A 20,079-nucleotide genomic window follows, 5' to 3' on the forward strand; every position below is an offset into this window, starting at 1 on the left:
CGGAAACACGATATGGGCGCTGTCGTAGAGGGGCATGGTCGCCGGTGTCAATGCGGTGCTCGACAATCGTCGTGCGCCCCAAAACACGTTGGAGGCAATCGAATGAGGAGCGAAACTCCTCAATAAGCGCAAGAAGCTGGGTTCGCTGCGTTGGCGGAAGAGTGGCGTCAATAGAGCGAAGGAATAGGTCGGTCGACAACGTGGCGGGCGCAGGAGTAGGTGAGCTGAGGGTGTCCATGGTGACCGGCGGTGGTTCTGTGGCAGCGTCGGTGTAGTTGAAAACAGAATCAAAGAGCTGCACGGTTCCGATGCATTCCCCGCGGCGCAGTGCGAAGAGGCTGGAAAACGGGTTCAAGACCCACAGTGCGGTGAGGCCGGCGGATAAAGTGAGCAGGGCATAAGGCAGCGGCAGACAATGGCGGCGTAGAAAAGTGGGAGACGGCGTGAAGATGACACTGGCATCGCGAACACAGTCACAGGAGAGAGGCACAATCACGGAAGAACAGGCAGGAATATCGGTATACTGTCGGCGACAAAAGCTTTGGCAGAAACAGTGGCACCACAGATTTCAGTCTCTGGCACGGGATTCGGCAGCGTAGAGAGCTCTACTTGAGCCCGAGCACAGTCGATGACGGCGTCGTGGAGCGATAGGAAGTCCCAGCCCAAGATGATCGAATGCGAACATGACGGCAGAACGATGAACTCGACCAAATATAAAATGTCTTCTGTGACTACTCTAGCAGTACACGCTGCTAACGGCTGGATGAGGTGCGCACTTGCAGTTCGTAACGACAGGCCAGAAAGGGGCGTCTTCACTTTCCTCAAAGAGCGGCAAAGCGCTGCATCCATGACAGAAACCGCAGCACCGGTGTCGACAAGCGCCATGACAGATACGCCCTCTACAAAAACTTCAATTAAATTAGCGGCAGACAAACGAGGCCTTTCAAATTTCGACGACTGCGAAGTTCTCGCCTCAGGAACTGCGGCACCTAGTTTTCCTCTTGAGTGGTCGAGGGACGCCGTCGCATTGGAGAGATGGAGCGCCGACGTGGAGAAGGCGAACGGCGTCCAGAGAAGGCGGTGCGCTCAGGAGAACGGCTTAGGGGCGGCTCAGCAGGAGGCGAATACTGTCGCTGGGACCAGTAATCGGAAACGTCAGGAGGTGGTCGTGAGGCATTCCTGCGTCGACGGCAAAGCCGCGCCAGATGACCTAGCAAGCCGCAGAAGTAGCAGATCGGGCGGTTGCCAGGCGTGCGCCAGGAGTTGCCCAGTTGAGCTGGCGGTCGAATGTTATCAGGCGTGCCCCAGGAGGTTCGCAGATGAGCAGGCGGTGGAATAAAAGCAGCAGGCTCTCAAACAGGACCAGGAGGCGGAGCATAGGTATACGTGGTCGAGGTCACGCAGCAACCTCCGCATACGTCAGTGGGACCGCGAAAGGTATGGGCTGAGGGGCTTGCGGGAGAGCCTCAGCGACCTGTTCTTGAATGATGTGCCTCAGATTCGGAGTTATGTTTGGTGATGGCTCTTGATGGCTTGAAATAAGCGAGAGCTGCCAAGCAAATTCTTCACGGATGAAGCTCTTGATGTGCGGCAGAAGCAATGACTGGTCTCTTGCATCATTCAGGCCAGCAAGCGAGTCGATGCTCGTGGTGTGTTCGGGGAGTAGCTTAGAGACGGCTCAAGTGAACAGGGAGCGGTGGGGGTCACGAAAAGGACGTTTTGCATTGCCTATCATGCAGAAAGTGGTCCTTATCAGCTCTCCTTAGTGTTTTCCCCTGGAGCCTTCCTCATATTACCAGCACTGCTCTAACTCGCTAACATACAAGAGCACTCCCAAACGCACGCAGATGTCGATACGTCACTGCGTGACGCCTAAGAAGACATCGTCTAGTCATTGTAGAACATGGCGGACGAGCGGCCTCGAGTTGGATGATAAAGCCTATCTTGACTCAGTGGCAATCCTAAGGGGGGGGGGGGGGGGGCGGTCGCCCCCCCCCCCCCCAAAAAAAAAAGTTTTTGCTCATCTTCCCGAACGTCCGTTTTCGGGCTCTCATAGGGCGAGATGTAATTTTTGACGTTGAACTGGAAAGCTTTTTCCTCCGTGATGCGTCAAGTAGTCCCCTACTTTGTACGTTCACCGTGTTAGCGGCTATCTTATTTCACACAATTCCACGTTCTACATGTTGGCAGTTGTACGAGTGCCAATCGTAGTGATTGTCGAGGTATCGTGGTCCTGCCGTGCCCCCGTTGTTTTGCAATGCCGCCTGCACGGCGACGACGGCGGTGCCATTCACCTGCGGCTGCGGTGGCCAGCAACCTCGTCGGGGCGGCAAAGAGCCACCCATTCATGCCTTTATCCCACCATGGGACACAGCGATGCCAGCGAGGGGATCATCCCTTTTTGGCTTGACAAGGAGGGCCAACCGCCGCCTTGTCGGAGGGGACTGAGGGCGGAACAAAGCCACTTCTGAGAACTGAGTAATGAAGGCCCTTAATCCCACTGGTGAAATGTCCCGGGCAGGTGCTTTGACCTTCCTGGACACGCCGTGGCGGGAGATCTAAGCCGTCGGCTTGCTTCCCCTGGTATCGACAATGAATATTGCTCGCGTAAACGTTAACATTCAAAGATTGAGTAATGGTATATTGTCTATAGCGTTCGCCATTTATTTTTCAACAACAAAGAGCACAGAATTTTTTGTCCAAATAAGATAAATAAAAAATAATTGTTTCTATTTTTTTTTCTTTTTTTAATATACGAAAATCTGCCCCTTCCCTCCCCCTCCCCCGCTCCCCCTAAAACCACGCTCTGGGAGCGCCACTGGTTTGACTTGAACCTTTTTGCGGCTTGTATACGTTATTGTAAATTGCCAGCATGAACTAAAGCTTCTCCTAGCTGATTGGGTGAGCGAAACAAGCCGTTTGTTTCGACCTCAGTACATTCTTTAGAAGTCGGGACGAAGAGAAGCGTCTTTGGCCCAGTATGTGTTTATCAAGGTGGCGGTCGCGTTTCCCACCACTGGGCCGCGTAATTACGGCTGGAGGTTGTCCTGATCGAGCTTGACGCCTGCCTACGCCGCCAGAGTGTCGGCGACGTTTTGGGTCGAGTAGAGGTGGATGGGCGGGTTGTACCCGTTGTGCACAATCTTTGGGCCATTAGCGCCCGGTGTGCTACGACCGCCGCTGCCTCCACTGACAGCTACCGACGTCGGTAGGCCGAAGCACGGCGAGTTGCTGCCGGACGCCACCTAGTTCGCTGTCTCTTGCACCTTCTGCAGGAGTGCGGTAAGACATGGATAATCTGAGCTTACTGCTGCTCACACAGCCCGCGGCTGCGCCGTCCTACGGCCGAAGGGTGCTTCTTTTTCAAAGCAACACAACACTCACATGTTTCCTAACGCAGCCCGTCACTTTTGTGCACCGTGTTTTGGATAAAGCGTCTTCAAGAGCGGTGCGCGCAATAAAGCCTAGAGTTGTGCGTCCTCCCGCGCTATTTTCTCGCGCTTATTCTTGAGCTCGCCTGTCTTCGGTTCGTGCTTTCCGTTTACATGATTTCTTGCTAAGGTAAGAACAAAGGGACATCACAGCGGACAAGACGTCCGGCGCCACTGCTGCTTTTCCTCGGTGGACAGTTATCAACGATCCGTATACCTACAGATATACACTTGCAGCTGGTACTGCGCCAGTAACACTTGCCGTAGGTAAGCAGGGCTGTTTCAAAGGGAGCGCTCGCTATTTGAAAGATCTGGGAGGTGGAGACTGGTGTTTTGATTAGTAGCCGGAAGTGCTCTAACCTAAGTGCTCTAACAGGATTGTTGAGGCTGTCGACGGGCATCTTCATGGTGGTGAAGTAGGGCTCCTTCACGTGCCGCAGGTACGATCCGATGGTGACGTCATGCCTTGGCTTCGCGGAGGGTTTGATCAGGGGCGTAGTCCTCTTGGTCTGCGAGAGCACGCAGTCCGAAAAGGAAAAAAAAAAACAAAGATATGTATGTAGTGTACTAGATAGTGCTTTAAGAAAAATATTAAAGGACTCCAAATAAAACTGGGCTATTTAACCTGCACTAGTTTCACCAACTGCTCGGAAGTATCAGTTGCTAGTTCCGGCACGCCGTGCGGCGCACGTCGCGAGACAATGGCGACAGTGTGGACTGCGAAGGCGGTCTCGAAGACCGACGAAAAGGAAAATTTTGACTTTCATCGTTGTCAACGACCGTTCGGCCCTTCACGTTTCGAAATACCAGCCGCTTCGAACCAAGTGGGGTCGACCAAAGCAGCTTTGTTTGCCGATGCCTTATAGCGTATTTTTATCGACTATTGCTCGACGAAACCGAAGAACGTGTTTCAATGGGCGATTTAAATTGCGGTGAGAAGTTTTGCTTGGACCTCGAGGGTAAGGTCTTTAGAGTCAGTGGACTCCTGGCTCCATCGGGTCGCCGATTGGAGTACGCCAATACGCCACTCGGCCGTCGCGGCAACCTCTCGTGCTGCGTGCTTTGACTGGTATCTTCTTGCGCTATGCGTCAGATCTTGTCGTCTTCATCATCTTTCGTCCGTTCGTTCTGTGCCTCGAATGTTTGCCAAGGCCGCTGAAGAACGGCCGAAACCTATCGCTCTTCAAACAGCGAAACAGACGTTGAGAATGCAGTGAGAGGCGTTGAACTAGCTTATCAGTCCGAAAAAGAGCAAAAATCAACGCGCCGGCATTTAAAGCGTATGTAGGGACCCTCGCGACCAGTGCCGGCCACGTGCAGTAGAAGAGGAAGTGGGGCCGGAACGGAGCGGCGGCACCCGCGAATGTTAATGATGATGATGAAATACCCTCAGGATTAATGGCGCACTCTAGCGTTCTGTGTACCGCGTGCTGGTGCCACCTCTTCTTCCCCGGCACGTTATCGGTGCTGGTCACGCGGGTCCCTACATACCGAAAGTGGCGAACCAAGTCGAGCGCATTGTGCAGCCAGAAATAGTGGCTGATCACGGAAGCTCCTCAAGACTCGAGTGACAGCTACCGCAATCTTTGAGCCATCTTAGGATGCGCCATGCATTTCTCTCATTCGAATCCAAAATGGCATCAAAGTTGACGTCAAAACCAACGCGGCTTTATACGTACGCCTACGGGCGAAAGCGAGAAAGTGGGCCACGCGTCGCTGAGTCCAAAGAAAAGCGTTCGTTCGCCTTCTAAAAAATTTACATAACCTGACAGACAGATTCTATAGTGTAGGGCTAGTAGCACCTGTGATTCGACCCGGAAATGTGCCACGCCTTGTAAATCTTTTCATCCTCTCACCTGCTGTAGTACGAGATACAATTTTTCTTTTTTACCTTTATTGACACGGCACACGGAAGTTACAAAAAAGAACACACAAAAGCATTACTGTTCATTCAGTAAATGAAGGCATGCTGGTAAACGGGAAAAGATAGAAAGCAGAAGAAAAAGTGAGCGCGAAAAGATAGAAAGCAAAAGAAAAAGCTAGAGCAAAAAGATAGAAACGAAAAGAAAATGCCAGCGGGAAAAGGTAGAAAGCAAAAGAAAAAGCGAGAGCAAAAAGATAGAAAGCAAAAGAAAAAGAGAGAGCAAAAAGAAAGCAAAAGAAAAAGCGAGCGGGAAAAGATAGAAAGCAAAATAAAAGCGAGAGCAAAAATCTAGATAGCAAAAGAAAAAGCGAGCACGAAATGGTGTGCTGCTAAACGCCAAAAAGGTCGAAAACAAAAAAGCAGAAATACAAAAGTTAGTACGCTGTTAAGGAGCCTTGCCGCAGTGTCCTCTCAATTGTAGGCTCGCTCCTCACAGGCGCAATTCATGTCGGCACCAGCCCCTTCGCCCCCTTAGTACTGCAGTCGCTCTCATCAGTCGGTAAAGTTTCACTCTCTCTTGCCATGTGTGTCTCTGCACATCCCTGATCGCGGTTCCATACAATCCCGTAATCCTGGCACCCAGTAGTGTCCAAGGTCATAGAAAAAAAAAGGAAAGCTCTCTCTCTCTCTCTCGGTGTCAGGCGCACTAGGCGCAGTCCTCGCTCCATGCCTGCTCTCGAAAAATGTTCCCCTCCGGCAGAATGAAAACCCGCCGCCGCGTTCCATCGATGATGATGATGAGATCCGCTCTGGTTCTAGCAGCTTCGCTGAAGTCGCTCTGCACTGCAAACCGTCGATGATGAGAAAAACAGCTTGGTTTCAGCAGTCTCGCCGAAACCGCTTTGCGTGGCATTACTTCTCTCCGTGGAGTGCACAGTCGCAGCACTTTTTGTGGCAGCTGCGGTCTCTGCAGCCGCCCACACGCCACCACCATGAACCACTTCAAGGCATCCGGCTCGCGGCTGCTTCCTCGGCTTCTGGTAACTCCTCCATTGCTGCCGTTGAAAACGCCTCGCTGGCAGCCATGCCTACGGAGAAATCGCTCCTGCCTTGTCCTGGTCCTCCTGCACACCCCTCTATTCACGCCGAGGACGCTGGCACCAGGGCCGTCGTGGTCGCGACGAGCGGGCGTCGGCAGGCGCATGGGGGGAGAGCGCTGCCACCGCTCTGCTGGTCCGCCAACCTGGTCCTCTGGATGCGCGGTGGCTGCGTTCTTCCTCGTAGTCACGCTTAAGCCTCCTGGTGTTGGCGCCCGGAGGAGGCGAAGACCGGCATGCGCCGTCCAGGACGAGCGAGATGGTCGCCTGCAGGCTCTCGATGGGGTTGACCTGCGCCTTGGTCTTCAGCGTGCCCTTCTCGCCGATGCCGGGGACCCGAGGCGCGCCGCGGTGCCATGGCGCCCTGCCGAACGGCAGCTGCAGCAGGAGGTGCGAGCGTCACCACCACCACCTAGGCTTGGAATGCCGCGTCAGCGTTGCGGGCGTGCAGGGGTTAGGCGGTGCGCGGGCGCTCAATCTGCTTCAGCTTCGTCGTCGTCGTCGCCTCCTCTGCTGCTGGCGATGAAGGCCCAACAACGGAATTTTCATGTCTCGAAGGATGCTGTCCCACGCTGAGTGGCTTGAATTGTTCCTTACGAGTCACCAAAGCTGTGGAGACCATAATGCGATTTCCGCATACGGGTCGGGCAGGCACTACTTTTCAGCTCGTAGATTTTTTTTTTTCACAGATGCCAGCGCCGCGTACTGGCAGAAGTTATCGCAGCGCGGAGTAATACTTACCTCGTTTTTCTCGTCTCTGTTCCGGGAAGAATCGAGAACAATGACACGTGTCCGTGCACGATTCGTCCCAACTTCTTCGTTGCTTCTTCTTTCATTCAAATAAGCATTATTATTGCGTGCACGAGACCTTTGGCACAAAACACCTGCGCGGAAGGTTTGCATGGAAGAATTGAAAATCTCCCATGAAAAGGAATTTCTTTGCGTAAGAGGCGGCCCCTCCCAAATCACTCGCACAGCTGCGAAGCATTTCACTCTCAGAACATTACGAGACTTCTCTGACTTCTTCTTGATAGGTTCGCACATATGTTGCACATATAACGCGACGCTTAGGAACAGGAGAACAGCTATAGTCTATCCTCCATTCTTCATCTGGGTGTCGTTAAAGTAAATTTGCATGTTCTCACCTGAGTTTTTATCTGTTTTATGTGTAGGAGTTCTGATTTGTTCGGAGCGCATTCCAAACCCCACTCCCGAGTATAATCTTGCACCACCAAGGCGGCCTCTTCGAGGGCCCCTCCACCTGCCCCACGCTGCCCAGGGACGACTAGATAGTAATGTAGTCTGCGTAGAAGGCGTGGCGTACGCCATCCACGGCATTGAGCCTCTCGGGGAGGCCCATGAGGGCAACGTTATAAAGCAGCGAAGAAATAACAGCTCCTTGAGGCGTCCCTCGGGTTCCCATATTGATGGTACCGAATTTTTCATTGCCATGTCTGATATAAGCTTTCCTATTTTCTAATAAGTTTTGTATATATCTGAATGTTTTCTCGCCGCAATTGGTGGCGTCCAAATTCTCAGGAATTTTGCTATGTTTAAACTTGTCAAAAGCCCCCTTTAGGTCCAGGGCCAAAATGCCATGTCCGCCTGATTGCCGAAGGGGGGGGGGGGGCGTCGATGACTTGCCTATTGATTTGGAGCAGCACGTCCTGCGCTGATAAATGTCGCCGGAAGCAGAACGTGGAGGGCGGCAGCAGCTCATGCTATTCCAAATAATTGGAAAGCCTTTGCCTCACTGCCGCCTCCTTCAGGTTACCAGCGCAGAACGTCAGAGATATCGGTCTCAAATTTTCTATATCTTTTTACCGGGATAGGGGATGAACGTCACTACTGATGTTTTCCAGTCGTTCGGTAACTCCGCCAAGTCCCAGCATTCGTTGATGTAATACGTAAAATCTTCTAGATCTGGATCGTTGAGATTGGCCACAAGGCCGACCGTTATCTTGTCATATCCCGGTGCCGTCCCTCGCCTCATCTTCAGCAGTGTGGCTTTGATTTACTCGACGGTAAATTTTGCGTAAAACTGAATTTTACTCTCCATTGTATGTCCTTATCTCCGCATCATCGTCTACAGTCGTACATAAGTACCTTGCTCTCAGTTTGTCGGCGAGTTGTTCGCCTGTGCCTTGAAAGTCGTGGAGAGCCCTCCTTAAATTACTGCTCTGTTCCCCTTTGGTTTTATTAGGCTCAATGAGGAACCTGAGGAAGCTCCATGTACCTTTCGTGCTGAGGGTAGCTTGTAGGGAATCGCATTTAGATATCCAGTTGGTTTGGGCTAGAGACTACGCGTACTCTTCCGCTTGTTTGGTTAGCTGGACAATTCTAAATATAAGCTTAAGTTTATCCATCTCTTAGTTTGATATCTCCTGGCTTCCCACAAGTGTAAGAGATGGTTGTCGACTGCCGGGGTGCCGTCGGTGGTCTGAAATTTGCGCGTGAAGCGATTTTCGGTTTCAGTTAGCGTTTTGGCCCAATCCTCATAGCTTGCCGCGTCGACACCCAGTGCCGGAGATTCCACTTCCCTGAACTTGGTCCAATCGGTCAGGCAAGCCTCACCCCTCCTTTTCCGTAATTAATTTGATTCTATTGCGATTTGTAGGACGCACTGGTCACTACCGAGAGTTTCTTCTGTACTGTGCCATTCATAATCTTTTTTCGGACTAGCGAGAGGTCTGGACACGTGTCTCGAGAGACGCTATTTTCAGGGCAAATTATATGGTGATCGAATTTAAAGGGTCAGCAAAATAGTGCAACAAGTCTTCGCCGCTTTCTTCGTGGTTTATCACGTTGACTGATTTTCGTGCCGAGTGTATTTTCGAATGCTGCTAGGCTTGGACCCCGCGTGAAATTCTGCAAGTGGGATATGTAGACGAGTTTATTGATTACAAGAGCAGATAGGTTGGCTGAAAAGATGAATATCTGGCCAGCTACTCCGAAATGGGGAAGAGGAGAAGAAAGAGGTTTTGTCGTCTAGGTGCTTGGGCCGTGACTACAATACAGCACATTGATTAGCAAAGTCTCTAGATGGGTATACCTTATGGACTTTATTAATGTTTCTTCTTCATTTACTGAGAGGATGTCAGCTCAGCGTAGCGGACAAACATTGAGAAAAATAACAGGTGTACGTCAACGGTTGGCTGCAACTCTTTCCTCTTTCTCATCGTCTCGCTCCTTGGCCCGTGCTCCGAAAAGAGCATTAGTGATTAATTGAACAAAAATTGTTTTATTGACGCATAGCTCATGTTATTTGCAGGGAACGTCCGCATAAGGGCACTGGTGAACTTTATTCAAAAAGCACCGGAGTAATCTCATTTCACTTCGAATTTAACTGGCAGGTGTCGAGGGGTGTGCAACGCATCGAAGCGCCCCCCAACCCGCAGTCTTGCACGACGGTGCCTGACTAGAGCTTTTCAGATACCTGCAGAAATAAATATTGTTTTGACGACAGTTTTTCTGGCATAGTGGAAAAGCCACAGCGCAGCCTGAGCACTACACATTGTCCTGCTCTACCTTCTCTTTCTTCGTCTTCGAGGACAACCATGCCGTTGTTGCCGCTGTTGCGTATGTCCGCATTCTGACTGCTGCTTCAAGGGCTCACTTTCTCTTCCACTTGTTCAGCATCCATATCGACGTTTTCAGGATGCGATACCTGGTACATGTTCAAGAACCGTCCTCGAGAAGAATAAGTCTAGCTCGGGCAGTCATGCCTAAAGAAATGAAAACAGCGAAATACATTTTCTTCGGCAACCAGTGAAGCGATTTCTGCAAAATTTCTTGCATCTGAAAGGAAGGATCAAACTCACCTTCGTGGTGGGTGCATTGACTATGATTGCGAAATCACATCGCTCTGTGATGTATGTAGTGGCATACCTTTAGCACAGATAGCTCAACGTAACACTTAAAAATGGAGGATAGACTATAGCTCTTCCCGTGTTCTTAAGCGTCGCGTTTTATATGCAATATATGTGCGAACCTACCAGGACGAAGACAGAGAAGGCTCGTAACGTTCTATGAGTGAAATGCTTCGCAGCTGTGCGAGTGACTTTGGAGGGGCCATCTCGAACACAAAGAAATTCCTTTTCTTGGGAGATTTTCAAATCTTCCACGCAAACCTTCCGCGTAGGTGTTCTCTACCAAAAGTCTTGTACAAGCAATAGGTTTGGTTTGGTTTATGGGGTTTAACGTCCCAAAGCGACTAAGGCTATGAGAGACGCCGCAGTGGAGGGCTCCGGAAATTTCGACCACCTGGGGTTCTTTAACATGCACTGATATCGCACAGCACACGGGCCTCAAGAATTTCTCCTCCAAAGAAATTCAACCGCCGCGGCCGGGATCGAACCCGCGTCTTTCAGGTCAGCAGCCGAGCACCATAACCACTGAGCCACCGCGGCGGCATTGTACATGCAATAATAATGCTTATTTGAATCAAAGAAGAAGCAACGTAGAAGTTGCGACCAATCGTGTACGGACACGTGTCATTGTTCTCGATCCTTCACGAGAAAAACGATGTGAGTATTACTCCGCGCTCCGATAACTTCTGCAAGTACGCGGCGCTGGCATCTGTGAAAAAAAAAATCTACGAGCTGAAAAGTAGTGCCTGCCCGACCCGTATGCGGAAATCGCATTATGGTCTCCACAGCTTTGGTGATGCGCAAGGAAGAATTCAAGCCACTCAGCGTGGCACAGCGACCTTCGAGACGTGAAAATGCCGTTGTTGGGCCTTCATCGCCAGCAGCAGAAGAGGCGACGACGACGACGAAGCTAAAGCAGATGGAGGACCAGCGCACCGCCTAACGCCTGCAAGCGCGGAACGCTGACGCGGCATTCCAAGCCTGGGTGGTGGTGGTGGCGGTCGCACACCTCCTGCTGCAGCTGCCGTTCGGCCCGGCGCCATGGCGCCGCGGCGCGCCTCGGGTCCCCGGCATCGGCGAGAAGGACCGAGGCGCAGGTCAACCCCATCGAGAGCCTGCAGGCGACCATCGCGCTCGTCCTGGACGGCGCATGCCGGTCTTCGCCTCCTCCGGGCGCCAAAACCAGGAGGCTTAAGCGTGACGACGAGGAAGAACGCAGCCACCGCGCATCCAGAGGACCAGGTTGGCGGACCAGCAGAGCGGCGGCAGCGCTCTCCCCCAAGCGCCTGCCGACGCCCGCTCGTCGCGACCACGACGACCCTGGTGCAAGCGTCCTCGGGCGTGAGTAGAGGGGTGTGCAGGAGGACCAGGACAAGGCAGGAGCGACTTCTCCGTAGGCATGGCTGCCAGCGAGGCGTTCTCTACGGCAGCAATGGAGGAGTTACCAGAAGCCAAGCAAGCAGCCGCGAGCGGGATGCCCCGTTGTGGTTCATGGTGGTGGCGAGTGGGGAGCTGAAGAGGCCGCAGCTGCCGGTAAAGGTGCTGCGACTGTGCACTCCACGGAGAGGTGTAATGCCACACAGGGCGTTTTCAGCGAGACTAGAGAAACCAAAGTGTTTATGTCATCATCTACGGATTGCAACGCAGAGCGGCTTCAGCGAAGCTGCCAGAACCAGAGCGGATCTCATCATCAGCGATGGAACGCGGCGGCGGGTTTTCATTCTGCCGGAGGGGAACATTTTTGGAGAGCAGGCATGGAGCGAGGACTGCGCCTAGTGCGCCTGACACCGAGAGAGAGAGAGAGCTTTCCTTTTTTTTTCTATGACCTTGGACACTACTGAGTGCCAGGATTACGGGATAGAGTGGACTGCGACCAGGGATGGGCACATACACACATGGCGAGAGAGCGAGGAACTTCACTGACTGATGAGAGCGACTCCAGAACCCAGGAGGCCAATGGGCTGGTGTCGACATGAATAGCGTCTGTGAGGAGCGAGCCTACAATTGAGAGGACAATGCGGCAAGGCTCCTTCACAGCGCATTAACTTTTCTATTTCTGCTTTTTCTTTTCCTTTCAACCTTTTCGTGTTTAGCAGCACACCATTTCGTGCTCGTTTTTTTCTTTTGCTTTCTATCTTTTTCTCGTTTATCAGCATTTCGTGCTCGATTTTCTCTTGCTTTCTATGTTTTCGCGCTCGATTGTTTTGCCTTTCTATCTTTTCGCGCTCACTTTTTCTTTTGCTTTCTATCTTTTCGAGCTCACTTTCTCTTTTGCTTTCTATCTTCTCGTGTTTACCAGAACACCTTCATTTTGTTCAGTGAACAGCAACGCTTTTGTGTGTGCTTTTTGTAACTTCCGTGTGCTGTGTGAATAAAGGTAAAATAGAAATACGCCGTGTATCTCGTCCTACAGCAGGTGCGAGTATGAAATGATTGACAAGGCGTGCACATTTCCGGGTTGAGTCACAGATGCTACCAGCCGTACACTATGAATCTCTGTCAGGATATGTAAATTTTTAAGAAGGCGACCACCCGCTTTTCTTTCCGACTCAGCGACTCGTGGCCCTCTTTCTAGCTTTGGCACGTAGCCGTGTAAAGCCGCATTAGTTTTGACGTGAACATCGCCACCATTTTCGATTTGAATGAGAGAAATGCACAACGCATCCTAAGAAGGCTCAAAGATTGTGGTATATAGCTGCCATTCCAGTCTTGAGGCACTTTCGTGATCAGCCACTCTTTCTGACTGCACAATGCGCTCGACTTGGTTCGCCACTTTTATTGCACGTGGCCGACAATGTTTGCGAGGGTCGCTACAGACGCTTTAAATGCCGGCGCGTTCATTTCTGCTCTTTTTCGTACTGGTCAGCTAGTTCAACGGCTCTCACTGCATTCGTAACGTCCCTTTCGCTGTTTGAAGAGCCATAGCATTCGGCCGTTCTTCAGCGGTCTTGGCAAGCATTCGTGGCGTAGAAAGAATGGATTAAAGATGATCAAGACGACGACATCTGACGCATGGCGCAAGAAGTTTCCGAAACGTGGCATGTTTAGCCCCGTTCCCTCTTTCATTCACCGATCTCACAGTAATTTTTTAGTTTATTTCAATTTACAACCCTGAATTCCTTTCATTTATTTCTTTATTTTTTACTGTCATTGTTACTGTTATATTTTTATTTTTATTTATTTTATTGTTTATAATTTTGATTACCTGTCAGTCGCCGCCTGTGTCTCGGCCAATCCCCCGCAGTGGGTTGGTTTATGGTTTGGTTTATGGGGTTTAACGTCCCAAAGCGACTAAGGCTATGAGAGACGCCGTAGTGGAGGGCTCCGGAAATTTCGACCACCTGGGGTTCTTTAACGTGCACTGACATCGCACAGTACACGGGCCTCTAGAATTTCTCCTCCAAAGAAATTCAGCCGCCGCGGCCGGGATCGAACCCGCTTCTTTCGGGTCAGCAGCCGAGCACCATAACCGCTGAGCCACCGCGGCGGCACAGTGGATACGCACCAATATTTTGATGACAACAACAAAACATTTAGAGCACGCAGCACGAGAGGTTGATGCGATGGCCCAGTGGCGTACTCCAATCGGCGACCCGATGGAACAAGGAGTCTAGGGTGCCTAAAGACGTTACCGTCGAGGTCCAAGAAAAAACTTTTTACCTCAATTTAAATCGCCCATTGAAACACATTCTTCGGTTTCGTAGTGCAATCCCGATTGGAATACGCTATAAGGCATCAGCAAACAAAGCTGGTTTGGTCGCCCCCCATCTGGTTCGAAGCGGCTGGTATTTCGAGACGTGAAGGGCCGAACGGTCGTCGACAACGATGAGAGTGAAAATTTCCTTTTCGTCGGTCTTCGAGACCGCCTTCGGAGACCGCAATGTCGCCCTTGTCTCGCGACGTGCACCCCACGGCGTGCCGGAACCGGCAACTGATGCTTTCGAGCAGTTGGCGACACTGGTGGAGGTCAAATAGTCCAGTTTTATCTGGAGTTCAGTAAATTTTTTTCTTAAGGCCCCATCTAATATGACATACATTCTTTGTTCTTTTATTTTGTTTTTCTTTTCGCACTGCGTGCTCTCCATACCTACACGACTACACCCCTGATCACACCGCCCGTGAAGCCAAAGCGCGCCCTCACGTAAAGGAGCCCTACTTTACCACCATGAGGATGCCCGTCGACAGCCTCAACAATCCTGTTAGAGCACTTAGGTTAGAGCACTTTAGGCTACTAATCAAAACACCAGTCTCCAACTCGCAGATCTTTCAAATGGCGAGCACTCCCTTTCAAACGGCCCTGCTTACCCACGGCAAGTGTTACTGGCGCAGTACCAGCTGCAAGTATATATCTGTAGGTATACGGATCGTTGACAACTGTCCACCAAGGAAAAGCAGCAGTGGCGCCGGACGTCTTGTCCGCTATGATGTCCGTTTGTTTTTACCTTAGCAAGAAATCATGTAAACGGAAAATTCGAACGGAAGACAGGCGAGCTCATAATAAGCGCGAGAAAATAGCTCATCAGGACAAGCAGCTGAAGACTGTATAGCGCGCAGCGCTCTTGAGGACGCTTTATGCGAAGCACGGTGCACAAAATGGACGGGCTGCGTTAGGAAACACGCGAATGGTGTATGTTGCTTTAAAAAAGAAGCACCCTTCGGCCTTTATTGTAGAACTCTCAAGAAATAAAATAACATAAAAAAATGTGAGAGGAAGCCAACACCCAACCAGAGGTTATCGCAGGCGAACCAATTGAAAATAAAAGAAAAGGGGTCAACGGTAGGCTCAGATTACCGCAGTTGGCGTTGACAGCTTAAGAAAATGCTCGCAGTGTGCATCCGGATCACCCATGTCTTACCGGGCGCCTGCAGAAGGTGCAAGAGACGGTGAACCAGAAGAGACGAGGCTTGGGCATGTTGGTATGACATACTTAAGGGAAATAAATAGCGCACAAGAGAAGACGGGACAAGCGAGGAGACACAGACAAGCGCTAACTTTCAACAGACGGTTTATTGCAAAATCGGGAGCATATATACACATGTCCAGATAGGCAACAAAGAACAGGATCGAAGATAACATCAACAAGACACACACACCCTCGACAGCCATCTGCTTATCGTGCCAGATATGCAAGCTCTTTTTTCGACAAATTAACGGAAGGTTCGCTGACACAATCCGGTCCAAGAATGAGTTGCCCGATCAAAATGCGTAGACCCGACTGTAATATCAGACATAGGCAGTCCTACGTCCATTGTCGGCTGGGGGTAGTCTACAAGATCCCCTTGTCCTGCGGTAGATTCTACATCGGGCAAACGGGCAGATGCCTCAACGTACGCCTAAAAGAGCACGCGAAGAAAGTCAGAGGTGGTGTTGACGGGCATTTGGCTTTGCATTGTAAGACATGTGACTGCGACCCTCCTTGCCGTCCAATTTTTGAAGATACTGTGATCTTGTATCATCACCGCGACCAACTCACCAGGGAGATTGTTGAAGCGTCGAACATCGTGCGCTTTGGACCGGATTGTGTCAGCGAACCTTCCGTTAATTTGTCGAAAAAAGAGCTTGCATATCTGGCACGATAAGCAGATGGCTGTCGAGGGTGTGTGTGTCTTGTTGATGTTATCTTCGATCCTGTTCTTTGTTGCCTATCTGGACATGTGTATATATGCTCCCGATTTTGCAATAAACCGTCTGTCACGGTGAACCAGGTGGCGTCCGGCAGCAACTCGCCGTGCTTCGGCCTGCTGGCGTCGGTGGCTGTCAGCGGACGTAGCGGCAGTCGCAGCACACCGGGCGCAGATGGGCCAAGTGCACAACGTGTATAACCGCCTATCCACCTCTACCCGATCCAAAACGTCGCCGACATTCTGGTCGCGCAGGCAGGCGTCAAGCTCGGCCAGGGCAGCCTCCAGCCGTAAGTACGCGGCCCAGTGGTGGGAAACGCCACCGTCACCTTCATAAACACATATCGGGCCAAAGACGCTTCTCTTAATTCGTCCCGACTGCTAGAGAATGTACTGAGGTCGAAACAAACGGCGTGCCCCGCTCACTCAATCAGCTGCGAGAACTAATCCCTCTCACTCAATCAGCTGGGCCCCGCCGCGGTGGCTCAGTGGTTGCGGCGCTCGGCTGCTCACCCGAAAGACGCGGGTTCGATCTCGGCCGCTTCGGCTGAATTTCTTGAAGGCGAAATTCTAGAGACCCGTGTGCTGTGCGATGTCAGTGCACGTTAAAGAACCCCGGGTGGTCGAAATTTCCGGAGACCTTCACTACGGCGTCTCTCATAGCCTCAGTCGCTTTGGGACGTTAAACCCCAATAAACCAAACCAATCAATCAGCAGCGAGAAGCTTTAGTTCGTGCTCGCCATTTGCAATAACGTATAAAAGGTACAAAAAGGGTCATGTCAAGATAAGTTTTTTAGCCAACTCGAGGCCGCTCATCCGCCATGTAGTACAATGACTAGACGGTGTATTCTTAGGCGTCACGCAGTGACATATGGACATCTGCGTGCGTTTGGGTGTGCTCTTGTATGCAGTACTGCTAATATAAGGAAGGCTCCAGGGAAACGCACTAAGGAGAGCTGATAAGGAGCACTTCCTGCCTGACAGGCAATGCAAAGCGTCCTTTTCATGCCCCCCATTGCTCCCTGTTCAGTCCAGCGTTGCCCCTCTCGCCTCCGTTGCCTCTGTCTTGGCAAATGAAATCCCTGATGCCGCTGAAGAGTCCGTTTAGCCAACTTAACCATGGAATCAAGCATCCATGAAGTCATAAATATGCCAGGATCATAAATCATTTGGTGGTCATAAATTAGGTGGCGGTTAATTTGCACAGTGCTTGTCGACAGGCCAAACGAAAATATCAGATCTGTGCTCACACTGTGCTACCACAGGTACCCTGTTTGCTTGGTTTTGCAGTTTTTGGTTCGCGATCCATCTATGCTCTCTCTCTTTCCGTACTTACTTATTCATCACGCTAAGCCACTTCACACAGCTGAGTAACCTGACGCGCTGTGCACGTGCGCAGCCTTCGGTTCTTTCTTCCCCTCAATCCGCAGTAAGTTGCATCGTCTTCAACTCACTCACTTGACGCGTATGCACTGTCTCCTCACAGATCACTTTGTTCGCGCATGCATCGCCATCGCTTGTGCAAACAAAAAACTCACTACTTTTTTACTGCCTTTGCGGCTCTAAATGGTAGCGGGGCGTCGGTTCTCGAACCGTTCCGACCCTGTATCGGCTGCTTGCCGCGGTTCTGTCCGCGCAGGAACTGCGGCATCACCATGATCCGCTGGTTCCCCTTCGGGGCACAAGTGTCGCCGTGCTGTCGCCGCCATTGTAACGTCTAACAGCGGTGCCGGCACTCGGCTGGACTGCTCTTCCAGCGTATTCGTTTCAGGTGTTTCTGGATTCACCTCTACCCGATTGCAAAGCCGAGCTGACCGCGTCGATCCTCCCTTGACGATGCTAATCTCCTTCCCTTGGAACATGAGCTCCCTGTTCTTGGGAGTTGTCGGTAAACGCACCGGATCTGCTGCCGATGCCACTTGTTCTTCCGCCCTGCGGTCGCCTTGCCGGTAATCCTGTTCGCCGGCCTCAAGCGCCTTCTGTGCTGTCTCACATGTATACCTTCGCTTCCGTTTGAAGCGGCATCACAGCCTCCGCTCCTGCTAGCTTTTGCTCGTGCTGGGAGAGCCTCAATTTCACTCTGCATCTCCGGCACCCTGCACGACGAGCGCGCTTTGTCAAGCTCGTCCTCCTGACCACGGCGCCCATCCTCCTCGCGACGACGTTTGCGTCGCGCTATCCGCTCGTGTGCACACAAATTGGCGAAGGGCTGCTCCCTCGAGACCCAACTGCTTTCCGCGGTAACTGGTCCCCATGGTGGGCACCTAATCACTGTACGTCATTTGCCGGCTGTGCGCTTGGATATGCGAGAACGGCAGTCTCGCAGCAATCGGCTCGTCCTACTCCCACGTATGCCTGTACCCCTATGTAGCAACTGCGGCGTCACCATGATCCGCTGGGGCGCCCCTTCGGAGCACAACTGTCACCGTGCTGTCGACGCTAAAAGCCACACAGGAACACTAGTGTGTTGTGTAGGAGCGCAGAGAAAGGAGCCCCGTCCGCTATAAATAAACTTTCTGTTTCTGGTATATGTGGACATGTGTTCCTTCTCTGCTCTTATCGTCTCTATGGACATTCAGTTGTTCGTCTTCTCTCTCTTCTCTGTTACCAACCCTGCTGTTTCCCTGACAGTTATTTTTCCACTTTCAACACATCAACGCCACGCGCACACCGACAAAGGATTTTCACTTCAGACCTGTGCTTCAGGTCGTTAACAGCGAGTGATCGCCTCGTCATTCATCGGCATATTTTGCGTCGATGCAGGCCATCTCACTCCTTTCTCGACTGCAGGGGGCGCCTGTGCGCTCGCTCTTGAGCCCCTTCACACGCGCCGCCACGTACTAGCTCCGCCGAAGAAGAAGCCTTGCCTCCGAAGAGGAAGGACGTGTTTCCCATGGCAGCGTCCTCCGAGGCCAAACTAGCGCTGGCCTCGTTTTTCTTCACTTGGCAACGGACCAGCTGGAGCCGCCTGGTTAAATCCATCGACGCTGTCTTCCACCGTCCCGGCGCCAGGATGTCCAGGCGGCACTCTAGCAGGCTGGCCTGTGCGGTGCCTCCTCCGTGCTGCGGTGCCTTCGCCACAGTGACGGCGGCCATCCGGGCATCCGACACAGCCAGCGGACCCTGCGGCGGTATGTACGACGGCAGCGGGCTGCCCGCCACGATGTCCATCGACCGCACTCTACCCACGGCCGCCTCCGCACCGACGACCACACCTGTCCACTGTAACACCAGGGCACCTTCCAACGACACTCCACAAGACAGCAAGGCGCAGAACCAGGAGGTCAAGGGAAGTCCCGCTTCGGCGTTGCAAGCTGGATAGCCTCAACGTAACAAATGCAAACTGTTTGCGATCAAAAGAAAAATAAATAGAAGCACAATGCTAGCTCTTTAAAGGAAGAAGATAGTGTCGGCTTTTATTATTACTCCACGCGACATGCTTCAACTAAGAGTTCGGCTCCCATTGATGTCGTGTTTCGTTTTGTATTCGCTACACAGTGCCTCTATTTCTTAGGCTTGCTGAATCAGATTAGATCCGCGGCTTCGCGTATTAGTCGGCGTACTGTGCATACGCGCAGCCTCGGCTCGCCCTCGTGCTGGTGACCACACCGCGCACGTAGCCCGTGCCTCGGGCTAACTTCGTCGTCATCGGGTGGAGCGCGCAGCACAACAAAATGCCGCCAGGCGCCCCGAAACCCCACTCGGGAAAGCATTCTCAACTTCGTCGTCGTCTCTCGCCAGTTTTTTTTTTTTATTCGAGCTGTTTGCCATCAGGCATAATGAAAAAGGAAAGAAAGTTATAAAAAGGAGTGCAAACAAGCCTCGCTTAAAAAGCGGCAAAAGTTCGTGATATAGCGATTATCTAGAGTCCACTTGGTATAGTCGTCTGCAACGTCCCATCGCAGGCCAACCTTTCTTAGTAAACGTCGTCTCACGGAAGCTGTAGCCGGGCAAGTCCACAGCAAGTGTTTTTCATCACACTGGTCGGGTGCAGCACCACAATGGGGACACTTGTCTGTCACTTCGTAACGTTTGTCACGCCACCGATGACGCACAGAAGGAGTCAGAGCCGCTCCTGTCCGAATCCGGCGCACAGATACCTCCTCCTCCCGAGTGAGACTCCGGGGGAGAGGGTACGAACACGGAGGAATTAGAGCGCGTGTTCGCTGACGCAAAGACTGTTTCTCAGAAACAT

This window comes from Amblyomma mixtum, chromosome 3, assembly GCF_055824585.1.
Source record: "Amblyomma mixtum isolate Tamu chromosome 3, ASM5582458v1, whole genome shotgun sequence".
In the NCBI taxonomy this organism is placed as follows: Eukaryota; Metazoa; Arthropoda; class Arachnida; order Ixodida; family Ixodidae; genus Amblyomma; species Amblyomma mixtum.